A 13,519-nucleotide genomic window follows, 5' to 3' on the forward strand; every position below is an offset into this window, starting at 1 on the left:
ACAGTCATAAATAATTAATTCCTGTTCAACCACTTGCTTTCCCACCTCTCCCCCATCCTAGGATCTTTTCTACTATCTTCCAATCTCACATCCTATCATCCTTTTTTATAATATTATAGCCATTTGTGGTAAAAGGGAACTTATGTATTATCAATATATGATCTTTTAAAAATGAAGAAACTGATGGTCACAGAGGGAAAGTGACTTACTTTCCCACAAGGTCAAAATTCTAAAATAAAATATTCTCAGTCTAAATGTATGTAATGGAAATGCAGATTTAAAGATCTTCCCTGCCCCTAGGCTAACGTGCACCTGGAGCCTGGGGTGGGAGGCTGGTTTTTCAGTAGATACTTTTTGATTGGCCAGTGGGTCAAAAAGGTTGTTACATTCTCTGAGCCAGGAGAAGTCTATATAAGCCCTGATGTGTAGCTTTGTTTTTGGGACTCACTTTGAGAAGTGTTCTGTGATTTGATCTGAATTCTGGGAAGCCGTTGTTGAGAGTCCCCCGGCTTTGAAAAACCCAGAATGTGGAAACCCAGATGTTGACTGGGTATGGATGTAATGGTTGGACAGTTTGGAAATCTGTCTACTTGATGTTTCTGTCTTGATAATTATGCCTGTATACTTTGAGGTTCAGGGTGCTGACCTTTTCTCCTGAACAAGGTAAACGATATATGTCTGACTGATTAAAGTAAGCTTGTTAACCCATTTTGAGTTGCTTTCCTTTAACAAAGCAGATCCAAGAACCTGTATTGCTAGCAGCCACCCTGGGAATGCTGGGGTGCTTGCTGCTACAATGTAACATTCTTTCCATTATACCATGCTGCCTCATTCTACTCTAGTCTACCCCTTCTCCAGTGTCCACTCCAGGCTATGGTGAATTATTTAAAACCATGATTATTATATTATAAACGTATTCTGTATTATATTATATATAAATATTATAAAGATAAATCATAAAATATATTATAAATAGATATAAATTATTATTATCACTGCTCCATCAGTGAGCATTTACATTCTCTCCATGGAGCCTTGGACAAGTCCCCTCCCTTCTCTGGGTCATAGTTTGGAGAATTTCATTAAGTGATCCATAAGCTCTCTTCAGACTCTTCTGTGTTCCATGTTCTAGCATCATATTAATAATAACAATAAACATATATATTGCTTTAAGGTTTGCAAAGAACTTTAAAAAATATTATCTCACATTATCCTCACAACAGCTATAGGAGGAAGATACTATTATTATCCCTATTTTTTTTTTACAGATGAAGAAATTGAGACAGGCAGAGGTTGAGTGGTTTGCCCAGGGTCACACAGTTTGCAAGTGTCTAAGACTGAATTTCTGACTCCAAGCTCCAACACTCTATCCACCACACTACCTAGCTGCCTCCTAGTAATGGAGTCTTATGACTACAGAATTCTATGACCCCCCTTAGTAACAGAATATGTACAGAAAACAGGACAGGTATAAACCTTTACCCAGGAGCATTGCAGTTTAAAATACATTACAATTTAAAATACATGGTCCCTTTTGTATCACGAAGAAGTTTCCATTCCTCATTCCCTCAGAAACAAAGTCATCAGTAGGGAACCTGTGTAACTTATGAAAAAAAAAAAAAAACAAAGGTCATATTCAAAATCATTTTGCCATCCTGTGCTTACAAAATCAGGTTACTTTGGTATAGGTTAGTCCTCAGGAAATCATAGACAACAAAGGACTCAGATCTGAAGGAATTTTGGAATATAGAATGTTAGAAAACAAAATACAGACTGGTAGAAACTGAAGGCACCTTAAATCAAAGAATGCCAGAATTAGATCAGACTTGGAGTATAGAATGTCAGAACGGAAACCCATGTTGGGCAGGCCCTTAGACCATTATACCTGTTCTTATTTCCATATCATGATATGGTTTACAAAGTATTTTCCTCAGAAAAGCCCCAGTAAGGTAGGCAAAGCAACTATTAGTACAGACATTTTATGGATGAGAAAACTGAGGTACAGAATCACACATCCAAAAAAAGTACCCTGCTTTTCTGCCATCGTGGCTTCCCTCTAGTTACTGGCAGAGTTTAAATAAAAAGAGAGGTTTCTTGTTGAATGAACTCCTGGGATTTCCTAGAAAGTCAATGAAAGGATGTTGAATTTGAATCATAATTCTACTACTTTCATCGATTTTAATTTAGGTAAGTTGCTTTCTGACTATTGGCCTCAGTTTCTCCATCTGTAAAATGCATCACTTTGATCAAAGTACCTTTCAGCTTTGATACTCTCTGATTCTGTTAACCCAAATATCAAAAAGCAAAGAGATGTTTTTTTACTGGAACTGAGAACATTGGAAGAGAAAAATTTTCCCACTCACTCCCAAAGTAAACTGACCTGGCCACTTTCCTCACTGCCTATCTTCACTCTTATTTGCCACCAGAAAGAGCTGCTCCCCCAGCTTATTAAGCAGATAATGGGACAACACAGGGACTTGTTTGTGCTGACATTGGCCAAGGGATGATTTCCAGGAACTTCATCTTCCCATTTATCTGCCTCTTCCCACATAGACATTAAGGCCACTTATTTATTATTGAAACTGTGGGTTTCATAATGCATTCAACTGTGTGTTTCATAATGCATTTTTCCACATTAGATTTCAGCCAGAGAGAAAGATTTAGTCAGAGTGAAATGGGAACACAGGGAGAACAAAATCTATTATCTATTAGTTACCTAATGCTTATACACAATCAGAAAATGAAGAAATTTTTTTTTGTTTATATTGTACAATTTTTGTTGGGAGGAACAACTTTTATATTATATGTGCATATATAACATATGCAATATTATTTGTTAAATTTTGGTTACCTTGGCCAGATTATTGATAAATTTAGGAGTGTTTCCAGCTCAAGGGGAAAAATTATGTCAAGTATGCTTCTATTAACTGTTTGATTCCTAAAGACACTGGGTTTTGTTGGTAATACTTATATTTTTCAAGCTTGATTTTGATATGTTCAATGCCTAACAGTTAATTTACTACGTGAGAGAATCAGAATCCTAAGAAGTCATAGAAAATTAGATTCAAAAGGAACATTGGAAATCATCTTCTCCATTTTTTTTGCATTTTTCAGAGGAAGAGACAGACCAAGAGAGGGAAATGACTTGTCTGAGTTAGAGATGGAGCTCAAACCCATGCCTTCTGTCCCCTGATATATACAGCACTCCCTCTACTACAATGAGTTACTCTTGCAAACTTTCAATCACTATTTAAATGTTAGCTGGTATTGTGTAGACTTTAGGGTTTGCAAAGTACTTTATATGTTATTACACTATGTCTAACCCTAATCCTAACCATAAATTCTAAACCTAATCCTAAATCTAAATTTAGGCACTAAACCTAACATTAACATTAACACTAACCCAAACCCAACATTAACCATTACCACTGAAAATAACCCTAATACCTAACTCTAATTCTGTAAACCCTATTAATTCACCCACTAACCATAACCATAACCATAACCCAAATTTAACTGTAACCCTAAACTTAACTTTAATTCCAGCACTAAACCTAACCCTAACCCTAACTCTAACATTAAGCTTAACCACAACCCTAAAACTAACCTTAAGGCAAACCCTAAGAGTAATTCTGACGCTAAACCAAATCTTAAGAGTAAGCCTAAGCAAAAGCCTAATCTAAACCATAACCTAACCCTAATTCCAGCAGTAATTCCCGAACTAACTCTAACACTAACCCCTAAAATAATTTTGACGCTAAACCTAACTCCAACCCTAATTCCTGTACAAACCCTAAGTTCCTGAAACACTAATCCTAAATCAAGCCCTAACCCTAGCCCAAATCCTAACCCCAAATCTAAACCTAATCCTAAAACTCATCCTAACCCTATACCTGATTGCCCAACTAAACATAAACCCAAACCTCACTGTAAGAGTAAACCTAAACCTAACTCTAACCCTAATCCTAATTCCAGCCCTAACCCTAACACTAAAACTAAGCCTAACCCTAATTCTGCCACTAACACAAACCCTAACCTTGAATTTAACACTATACCTGAACCCTAATCCTAATCTCAACATTAATTCTTACCCTAACCCTAACACTCAACCTAATCATAATTCCAACACTAACCCTATCCCTAATTCCCAACCAAGCCTAACATATCCGAAACTCTAACTAAAATGCTGGCATTAACTCTAAACCTAAATCAGGCACTAACCCTAACCGTAACAATAATTTAACATTGAGCAAAACCATAATTCCAGAAATAAAGCTAAATCTAAAACTAAACCCAACGATAATTTTAGCACAAACCCTAAGCTTCATTCCAGCAATAACCATAAACTAACCCAAACCCTAACAATTACCATTATCATAAAATTAAACTAACCCTAACCATAATCCTAATCCTAACCCTAATCCTAATTCAACAAATAACCTTAACCTTAAACCAAAGCTAAAAATACCCCTAACCTTAAGCCTAAACCTAAAACTAAACTAACACAAAGATAATCATAACCATAACCCTAACACTAATGTTAATTCGAGTATTGACCCTAAACTTCATTCCAGTAATAATCCTAACCCTAACCGAAACCCTAATTCAGGAACTAACCCTTACCATAACCATAATCCTAACACTAACCTTAACCTTAAACTTAAACCCAAACCTAATCCTAAACTCAACCCTAATTCTGGCACTAAACTAAACCCTGATGCTTCTCCTAACCCTAGCCCTAACCCTAACACAAATTCTACAGAACACCTAACCCTACCTCTAATTTCAGCAATAACATTAAGCCTAAACATACTAACCTTAACCCTAATCCTAAACCTGACCTTAATCCTGACCCTAATTCTGACAATAACCCTGAAATTAATCCTAACCATACCTCTAAACCTAGGCCTAAACCAAAGCCTAATTCCAGGACTAACATTACCCAAACCCTAAATCTAATTCAGCCACTAATCCTAACCCTAACCCTGTCCCTAAATTAAACCTAACCCTAACCCTAATTTTGGCAATAAAACTAACACTAATCCTAACATTAAGCCTAATCCTAACCTTCATCCTAACCCTAACCCTCACTCTAACCTTATAATTAACCCTAACCTGAACTTTAATCCTAACCCTAAGGCACTAGCCTTTAACCTAACCCTAAATCTAACCTAACCCTTACTCTAAACCTAAAACTCACCCTAATTCCAGCACTAACCTTAAGCCTCACTTTAAACCTAACCTTAACCCTAATCTTAACCCTGTCCCTAATCATAACCCTAACTTTAACCCTAATCCTAACCCTAATGAAGGCACTAACTCTTACCCTAACCCTAATTCTAACCATAACCCTAATGCTGAAACCAACTGAAACAAATAGTTTTCTGATAAGTGAAGCAGAGTCAATTGAACATTTAAAAAATTTTTTTTAATTTATAGCATTCACTCATAAGGTTTTGAGTTCCACATATTTTCTACTCTCTTACTGCCCCCTCCCTAAAAGAGCATGAAATCTGATGTAGGCTATACATAGTCAATCCTATTAAACATGTTTCCACATTAGTCATGTTGTGAAAGAAGAATCAGGAAAAAAGGGGGGAAACAACAAGAAAGAAAAAACAAAAAGGAAAAATACTATCAGACTCCATAGTCTTTTCTCTGGATGTGCATAATATTTTCCATTTTGTGTCTTTTGGAATTGTCTTAGATCATCCTATTGCTGGGAAGAGCTAAGTGTATCAACACTTAATTGATCTTAGTTGGTCATCACACAATGTTGCTGTTTCTATGTAAAATGTTCTCCTGGTTCTGCTTTCGTCACTCAGCATCAGTTCATGCAAGTCTTCCCAGCTTTTTCTGAAATCTATCTGCTTATCATTTCTTATGAAACAATAGTATTCCATTATATTCATATACCACAACTTGTTTAGCCATTCCCTGATTGAGAGATATCATTTCAATGTCCAATCTTTGCTACCCCAAAAGGAGCTGCTATAAATATCTTTGTGCATGTGAGTCCTTTCCCCTTTGTCAAATGAACATTTTGAGGCATTTTAAGGGTTTAAGATGATTTACTCAGTGATATTTGTCAGAGGAAAAACATATTACTTATTATAATCATAAAATTAGTAAATATAATTAATATTATATAATATGCCATTTGTTAGATAGATAGATCGAGAATTTATTAAAGATTTGCCATGTGTCAGGCACTGAGCTAAGTAGCAAGGCTAAAAATACATGAAAGCAAAACTATCCCTGACATGGAAGAACCTACTTTCTATTGTCATACTGGTTAGCAAGGAGAGGAAGTGAGGGATGGTACTCACATTGAAGCATGAGGTCGAGATAAATTAGATATCTTTTGTTATTTTTATGATTTTTGAAAAATATTGATACATAAGAGTAATAACTAGTGGGAAAATATATCTGTGCTGGAGTCAGCTCATATTGGAATGAATTCTTAAATTTTCAGTGAGAGCATTCACATCTTAGAAGGAAGCAAATGCTACAAAGCAGGGGTTCATTTATTGTTTCATTGATTGATTATATTTAAGAAAATAATGGAGAAAGTGTTAGTAACTAAGATAAACTCCCAAGAAAGTGTATGACACACCTTGTCTCCCACTTCGCTATTTTTTTCCCACAAAGGATATTGATTCACCTGTAGGACAGTCAAGGGATTTAGTTAACGACATATCAACTCTCCTCATTGACTTCTGTTTCTCCCTTTGTTTTTAAGTTCCCTTGAAATCTTTACCTCATTTGATCTTTTTAATTCTCCTGATGGTTCTTTTATTTTCTTTTACTCTATAGATAATTCTCTTTTTTAACAACAAAACAATAACATACAAAGACATGCTAATTGATTTCATTATTTATACCTCCATTTCAATCATTCAACAGACAGGATTAGGTTCTTAAAACGTGTAAACAAGGTTGTCTGTGTTCATAATGTATACATTTCTCTTTAATCAAGTCAAGGAGAAAACAGTATGATTGGGTAACCCAACAAGCTTACCCCACTTCATGGGGCTTTAAATGATGGGAGAAGGCTCAGGAAGTGTTTAGTCAAGGCCACAGTCAGTCTAATGATGAAAGGACTCCAGTGCAGAAACTTGCTTTTTCTGGGTGAGGGGGAGAAGAAAGAGCATCTCTCTCTTCTCCTTCCTTTCTTTCTCCTCCCCACTCTCTGCCCTCAACTTTGTACACATTATTGGAGATATGAAACCTGTAAGAAACAACACATCTAGTCAGGAGCAAAGAGAAATAAATTGTAGACACCATGGGAACAAATCTTTTTTTTTTTCCTTTTTGGAGGTCAATTGGGGTTAAGTGACTTGCCCAAGGTCACAAGGCTAGTTTTTATGTTAAGTGTCTGAGGCTGGATTTGAACTCAAGTACTCCTGGACTTGACTGACTCCAGGACTGGTGCTCTATTCACTGTGCCACCTGCTGCCCCAGGGGACAAATCTTAATAAACAAAGATGCAGAAGCTCGAAAGAGGAAACAGTATTAGGGAACGTGACTCCTTGTTGGAGAGGCACATGCTGACCATTTACAGAGATAATATCTTTGTGTATGTATATATCAATGTATATCACCCAACAGAGGGCTGCTCCTAAGGGGAACTTCACTAGGACTCTATGAAGAGACAAAAGAATATTCAGGAGTCAGGAATTTCAAACTGTCACTTTGTCTCCTGTGTTCTCGACATTTATCATAAAGCTTTCCTTCCTTTGGAGTTTGTACCCACTCTCAAGTGCCCCAGACTTTTCGTTTTGGGCTGGTTTTTTGTATCAATCATTCTTTCTATACTATCTTAGCAAAATGCATTTTGTCACAATAAATTAAGTCCTACTGACTAATTAATAAGGAGATATGAAATGGTAAGGGTTTGTTAGTGACAGTATTGAAAACCTAGTCTGTCAGGCAGCACCTTTCTAAAGATCCAGATCCTAGAGCAAGTGCGAATTAGGGAATTATTCTTATTTGAAGATATTAAATTGATCATTGTAATTGTGTATTTTATTGTGTTATTTATTACCTGATGATGTTTCCAAGTCAAGTAATCTGCTTACCTTTTTTTTTTTCCTTTGAAATAATGCTTCAAATGCTTCTTTTTTATTGAATGTTGATCTTTTCCACTTATGATTAGGTTTAGGTTTATAGGCTACCTAATTGTGGTTTGTAGCTTGAGATTTTTTATTTTTGAAATATGTTATTCCAGGGGTGGGGGACCTCTAGCCTCGAGGTCATGTGTGGCCCTCCAGCTCCACAAAGGTGGTCTTATGACTGAATCCATACTTCCCAGAACAAATCCCCTAGCCTCAAGGCCACGGGTTCCCAGTCCTGTATTATTCCATTTCCTTCTTCAATTTCATGCAACCCTCAAATAATTCATTTTTATTCAAATGACTTTTGTTTCATATTTGAAAATATTTCTCCTGGCTATTTCCACAATTTGTTGTTTAAACGCTTCAATCTAACCATTTCATGGCTTAGAATTGAAAGTACAGGCTTTGTTTTTTCTTTTTCCTGGCAATAGACAGACAGACAGAGAGATAGAGACCAAGAAAGAGACAGCACATATTTTATTTGTTTTTTAATTTATCATCTTCTAGGAGACTATAATCTTTACATTATCTCTGCATATCATATCTTCAAAGTTAGTTGACTTGGGTTTTTTGTAGAATTAATGTCTTCTTTTAATGCTGTTGGCTTTTGTTTCTCTTCTGCCAGTATCCCTCCACTGCATTTTGTTACCCCCCACAAACATACACAAACAAACCTCTATCTCTCTCTGTGTCTCTGTCTCTCTGCCTGTCTGTCTGTCTGTCTGTCTCTCTCTCTCTTTCTCACACACACGCACACACACAAACACACACACACAAACAGACACACAAAGAGACACTAAAGGGTAATCCTGGTGGTATGATGCTGGGGGAGAGGGATGGAAAGAGGAGAATATCCCCAGTTGGTTAATTTGCCTGCATCCTTGACTTTTACAAAGGTCTTAATCTTAATTTTTGATGCTTTCACTTTTCCCCTTGTATTTGCCCTAAGTGTTTCTAACCCTTGCTCTTCCACTGATGCATAAACCCCTGAGTTTGGGCTGCTTATAGCCTTGTCCTCTTTGCCTTATAGACTATAGGAGTTGGGTGGGAGCAGATCGAAGATGGCGGCATAGAAGCAGGAAAGCACCGCTGAGCTCCACCCATAACCACTTCAAATACCTATAAAATATGACTGTAAACCAATTTTAAAGCTACAGAACCCACAAAGTGATAGAGAGAAAAAAACCTTCCTCTGAAGGAAGCCCAGCCGGTGGACAGGGAGGGTCCATTGTAGCATGCTAGGAATAGAGCCCAGCCCCACATGAACCTGCAGTTTTAGCCCCAGGCAGCCCTGACCAGCCATGGACTTTGGGAGAGTGGATCACCAGCAGCTGTGGTGGTTTCAGAATTAGCAACCCATAAATGCAAAAGACAAAGTGAGAGGTCAGTGCGGAACTCTGTTGGAACTGGGAGGGGGGGATGGTGTGTGGTCTGGCCTCTGCCCCCCAGAACTAGAAGTGGTGGAGTGGCAGTGACCTTGCAACCCCCTCCATGTGGCTGCTTCACACCTGCCAGCCTGCAAATTGTAGGGGGGGCAAGCAAACATTCAGAGGGTAATCCCTCTAGCTTTAACCTGCCTGGATCTGGATTGCAGTCTTGGGTGGTGGTCCTGAGGTGTGTGACCAGTGAATCAGAGCATGTGAGTGCTGTAGAGATGGTGCCCTCCTAATAGCTGTGGCACCTGCAAAAATCCCAGGGATTTGGGACAAAGCTCTCCCCTCTGGAAGCAGAATTCTACTGTGGCAAAGAGCTCAAAAGGCAAGTAATTGAGTGGCAACATGAGCAGACAATGGAAGCAAACCAAACAATACCCAACTGTGCACTTCTATTTTAGGGACAAAAGATCAAAGCATGGAAGAGGAGGTAGACAAGGAAGCCAGAACTCCTGCACCAAAAGCTTCCAAGAAAAATATGAATGGGCTATAGACCATGGAGGAGCTCAAGAAGGATTTTGAAAATCAAGTAAGAGAAGTGGAGAAAAAATTGGAAAGAGAACTGAGAATGATGCAAAAAAATAATGAAAAGAGAGTCAACAACCTGACAGAAGAAAATGACACCTTAAAAAATAGAGTTACTCAAATGGCACAAGAGGTCCAAAAAGCCAATGAGTAGAGGAATGTCTTAAAAAGCCAAATTTGCCAGATGGAAAAAGAATTCCAAAAGCTCACTGAGGAGACTAATTCCTTCAGAATTAGATTGGAGCAATTGGAAGCTAATGACTTCATGAGAAATTAAAATACTATTAAACAGATCCAAACAAATGAAAGAATAGAAGGCAATGTGAAATATCTCATTGGAAAAACCACTGATCTGGAAAATAGATCCAGGAGAGAGAATTTAAAAATTATTGGACTACCTGAAAACCATAATCAAAATAAGAACCTAGAAGTTGTCCTTCTAGAAATTCTCAAGGAAAATTTCCCTCATGTTTTAGGGCAAATTAGAGGTTGAAAGAATTCACTCATCACCTCTTGAAAAAGATCCCAAAAAGAAAACTTCTAGGAATATTATAGCCAGGTTCCAGCATTCCCAGGTCAAGGAGAAAGTATTACAAGCAGCCAGGAAGAAACAATTTGAATACTGTGGAACCACAATCAGGATAAAACAGGATTTAGCAGCTTCTACATTAAGGGATCAAAAGGCTTGGAATATGATATTCTGGAGATCAAAGGAGCTAGGATTAAAACCAAGAATCACCTACCCAGCAAAACTGAGTATAATGTTTTACGGGAAAATATGGTAATTCAATGAAATAGAGGACTTTCAAGCATTCTTGATGAAAAAAACAGAGTTGAATAGAAACTTGACATTCAAATACAAGAAGAAAGAAAAGCATGAAAAGGTAAACAGGGAAAAGAAATCATAAGGAACTTATCAAACGTGAACTATTTACATGGCTACATGGAAAATGAAAATTATAACTTATGAAACTTTTATCAGTATGAAAACAGCTGAAGGGAATATATATATATATGTATATATATATATACACATACGTATGTCTGTATAGGAGGGTATATGTGCATATGGATACATATGTGTGGTATACATATGTATAGTCATACACATACAGAGGGCACAGGATCAATTGAATAGGAAGGGATGATATTTAAAAGGTGAAATAAAGAGGTGACATAGGAATATATTGAGAGGAAGTGGGTAGAGACAGAATGGGGTAAATTATCTCATATAGAAGATGCAAGGGATAACTGTTACAATGGAGGGGAAGACCAGGAAGGCAAAAGGTAATGAGTCAACCTTACTCTCATTGAATTTGGCTTAGGGAGGGAATGACATACACACTAAATTGGGTATCTTGCCCTACAGGAGAGTAGGGAGGAATAGGGTGAGAGGGGGGATGATGGAGGGAAGGGCAGGTTGAGGGGGAGGGTAGTTAGAAGCCCACACTTTTGAAAAGGAAAAGGGTCAAAGTAGAGAATAGCACAAATGGGGGACAGTATAGGATGGAGGGAAATATGGTCAGTATTTCAAATATATCCATTATGTAAATGCTTTGTGTAACTACACATGCACAATCTATATTGAATTGCTTATATTCCCAGTAAGGGTGGGTGATGAGGGAGGAAGGGAAAGAATCTGGAATTCAAAGTTATAAAATCAAATTTTAAAAAATATTATTATTATCATTATTTTTTTTACCTTCAACTGGGAAATAAGATATACAGGCACTGGAATATGGAGATCCATCTTACCCTATCAAAAACTAAGAGGAGGATGGGGAAGGATACAGGAGAGGGCAGATTGGGGGTGGGGGTATACAGTGGGATCACTGTTTTGGGGTGGTGGGTAGGGGAAATATGGGGAGAAAATTTGTAACTCAAAATCTTGTGGAAATGAATGATGTAAACTGAAAATAAACATAAAATTTAATTTAAAAATAAAAATAGGAGTTGGTGGCATTCCTGTAGTAAGTGATTGGACCATTACCATACTGGAATGGAGCTAAATTTTGGGTTTACTCCATACCCCATTCCAACACCTAAGGTAGTCAGGGGGATGACTATGCTTCCAAGGTGTTGCGGAAAATGTTTGTATGTTGTTTTCTAACTATATCTTTGACGTGAATATCCCTTTCTAATATTCATTGATATTAAATGGTTTAGTGCTCGGCACTGGGAACCCTAACAAATGGAGGAACATAGACACTGGGGACTTGAACCAATGGCATTAGAAAAATGTCCCCAACTTCCTTCCTCCATCCCCCTCTAAAACCCTGAAAGGCATATATAACCTAAGAGAGTAGGGCCAGAGTGTACATGTTACATATTTTTCCTTTGAACCATTCTAGAGATATCTGCTGTTTCAGGACAGATGGGAATTCTCAAAGTCCCTACACCTGCCTTTCATCAGGCAGCATTGGTCCACTATCCTCCTTAACTGTAGCATTGGTTTAAAGTACTTTGGATTCTTTGAGAGTTTTACCTCATTCTTCCTTCTAAAACACACACACACACACACACACACACACACACACACACACACACTAAAAGGTAATCACAGTGTTATGGCTCTGGGAGAGATGGATGGAAAGGGGAGAATATTCTCTCTTGGTTTACTTGCATGCATACTTGGCTTTTACTGAGGCTTTTTCCTCTTACAAGTTTTGATATTTTCACTTTTTCCCTGGTATTTTCCCTTCACTGTCACTAATCCTTACCCTTCCATGGATGCATAGACCACTAAGGTTGGACTGCTTACAGTCTCATCCTCATTGTCTAATAGAATATAAAAATTGGTGGCATTTCTGCTCTGGGTAACCTCAAGAAAGAGAGAACTGTTCCCAGCTGCCTTTCTGTCAAACCTCATAGCCTGATTTCCACTATCCTGTGATTCTGAACATGACACAATAGTGGTATATTCTGAGCTCATTAAATTACTCCTCATTTTCTTTCATTCACGTGACTAAGCAGATTAAGCACCTGTCACTTCCTGAGGAATGAAAGGTTGAAGGCTGTCTTGACAGAATCATTGAAACTCTGTGGCAACCAATGTGATGATCCAATGTCCAGTTAGGAGCTTTAGAGATCCCTTGAACTGTCTACCAGGGATTAAGGAAGTCTTTTCTGGGAGGAGCAGTGAGATCATAAAGAAGGTCCCAAGGAGCACAAATGTGCAAAAAATCACAAGCTAGAAGGTTTATTATTGAGATGGCTCAAGTGTACAGAGAGATGTCTACCCTAACTGAGAGCCCAGAACTTGGGGCCTCTGACCTTATATCTGAATTTTGTTGCTGGGAATGTGTAATGGTAATGGTAATTTGAAGATCTTCCTTGCCCCTTAATAAGTCTAAGGGAATTTGAAGACTTTCCCTGAGTTGAAGATCTCCCCTGCCCTCTAATAGGATGAATGTAATCACATGGAGCCTGTGGTGGGAGGGGTTT

This window comes from Petaurus breviceps, unplaced genomic scaffold (assembly GCF_028583685.1).
Source record: "Petaurus breviceps papuanus isolate PSGF00001 unplaced genomic scaffold, PetGlider_PUasm1.0 685, whole genome shotgun sequence".
Lineage (NCBI taxonomy): Eukaryota > Metazoa > Chordata > Mammalia > Diprotodontia > Petauridae > Petaurus > Petaurus breviceps.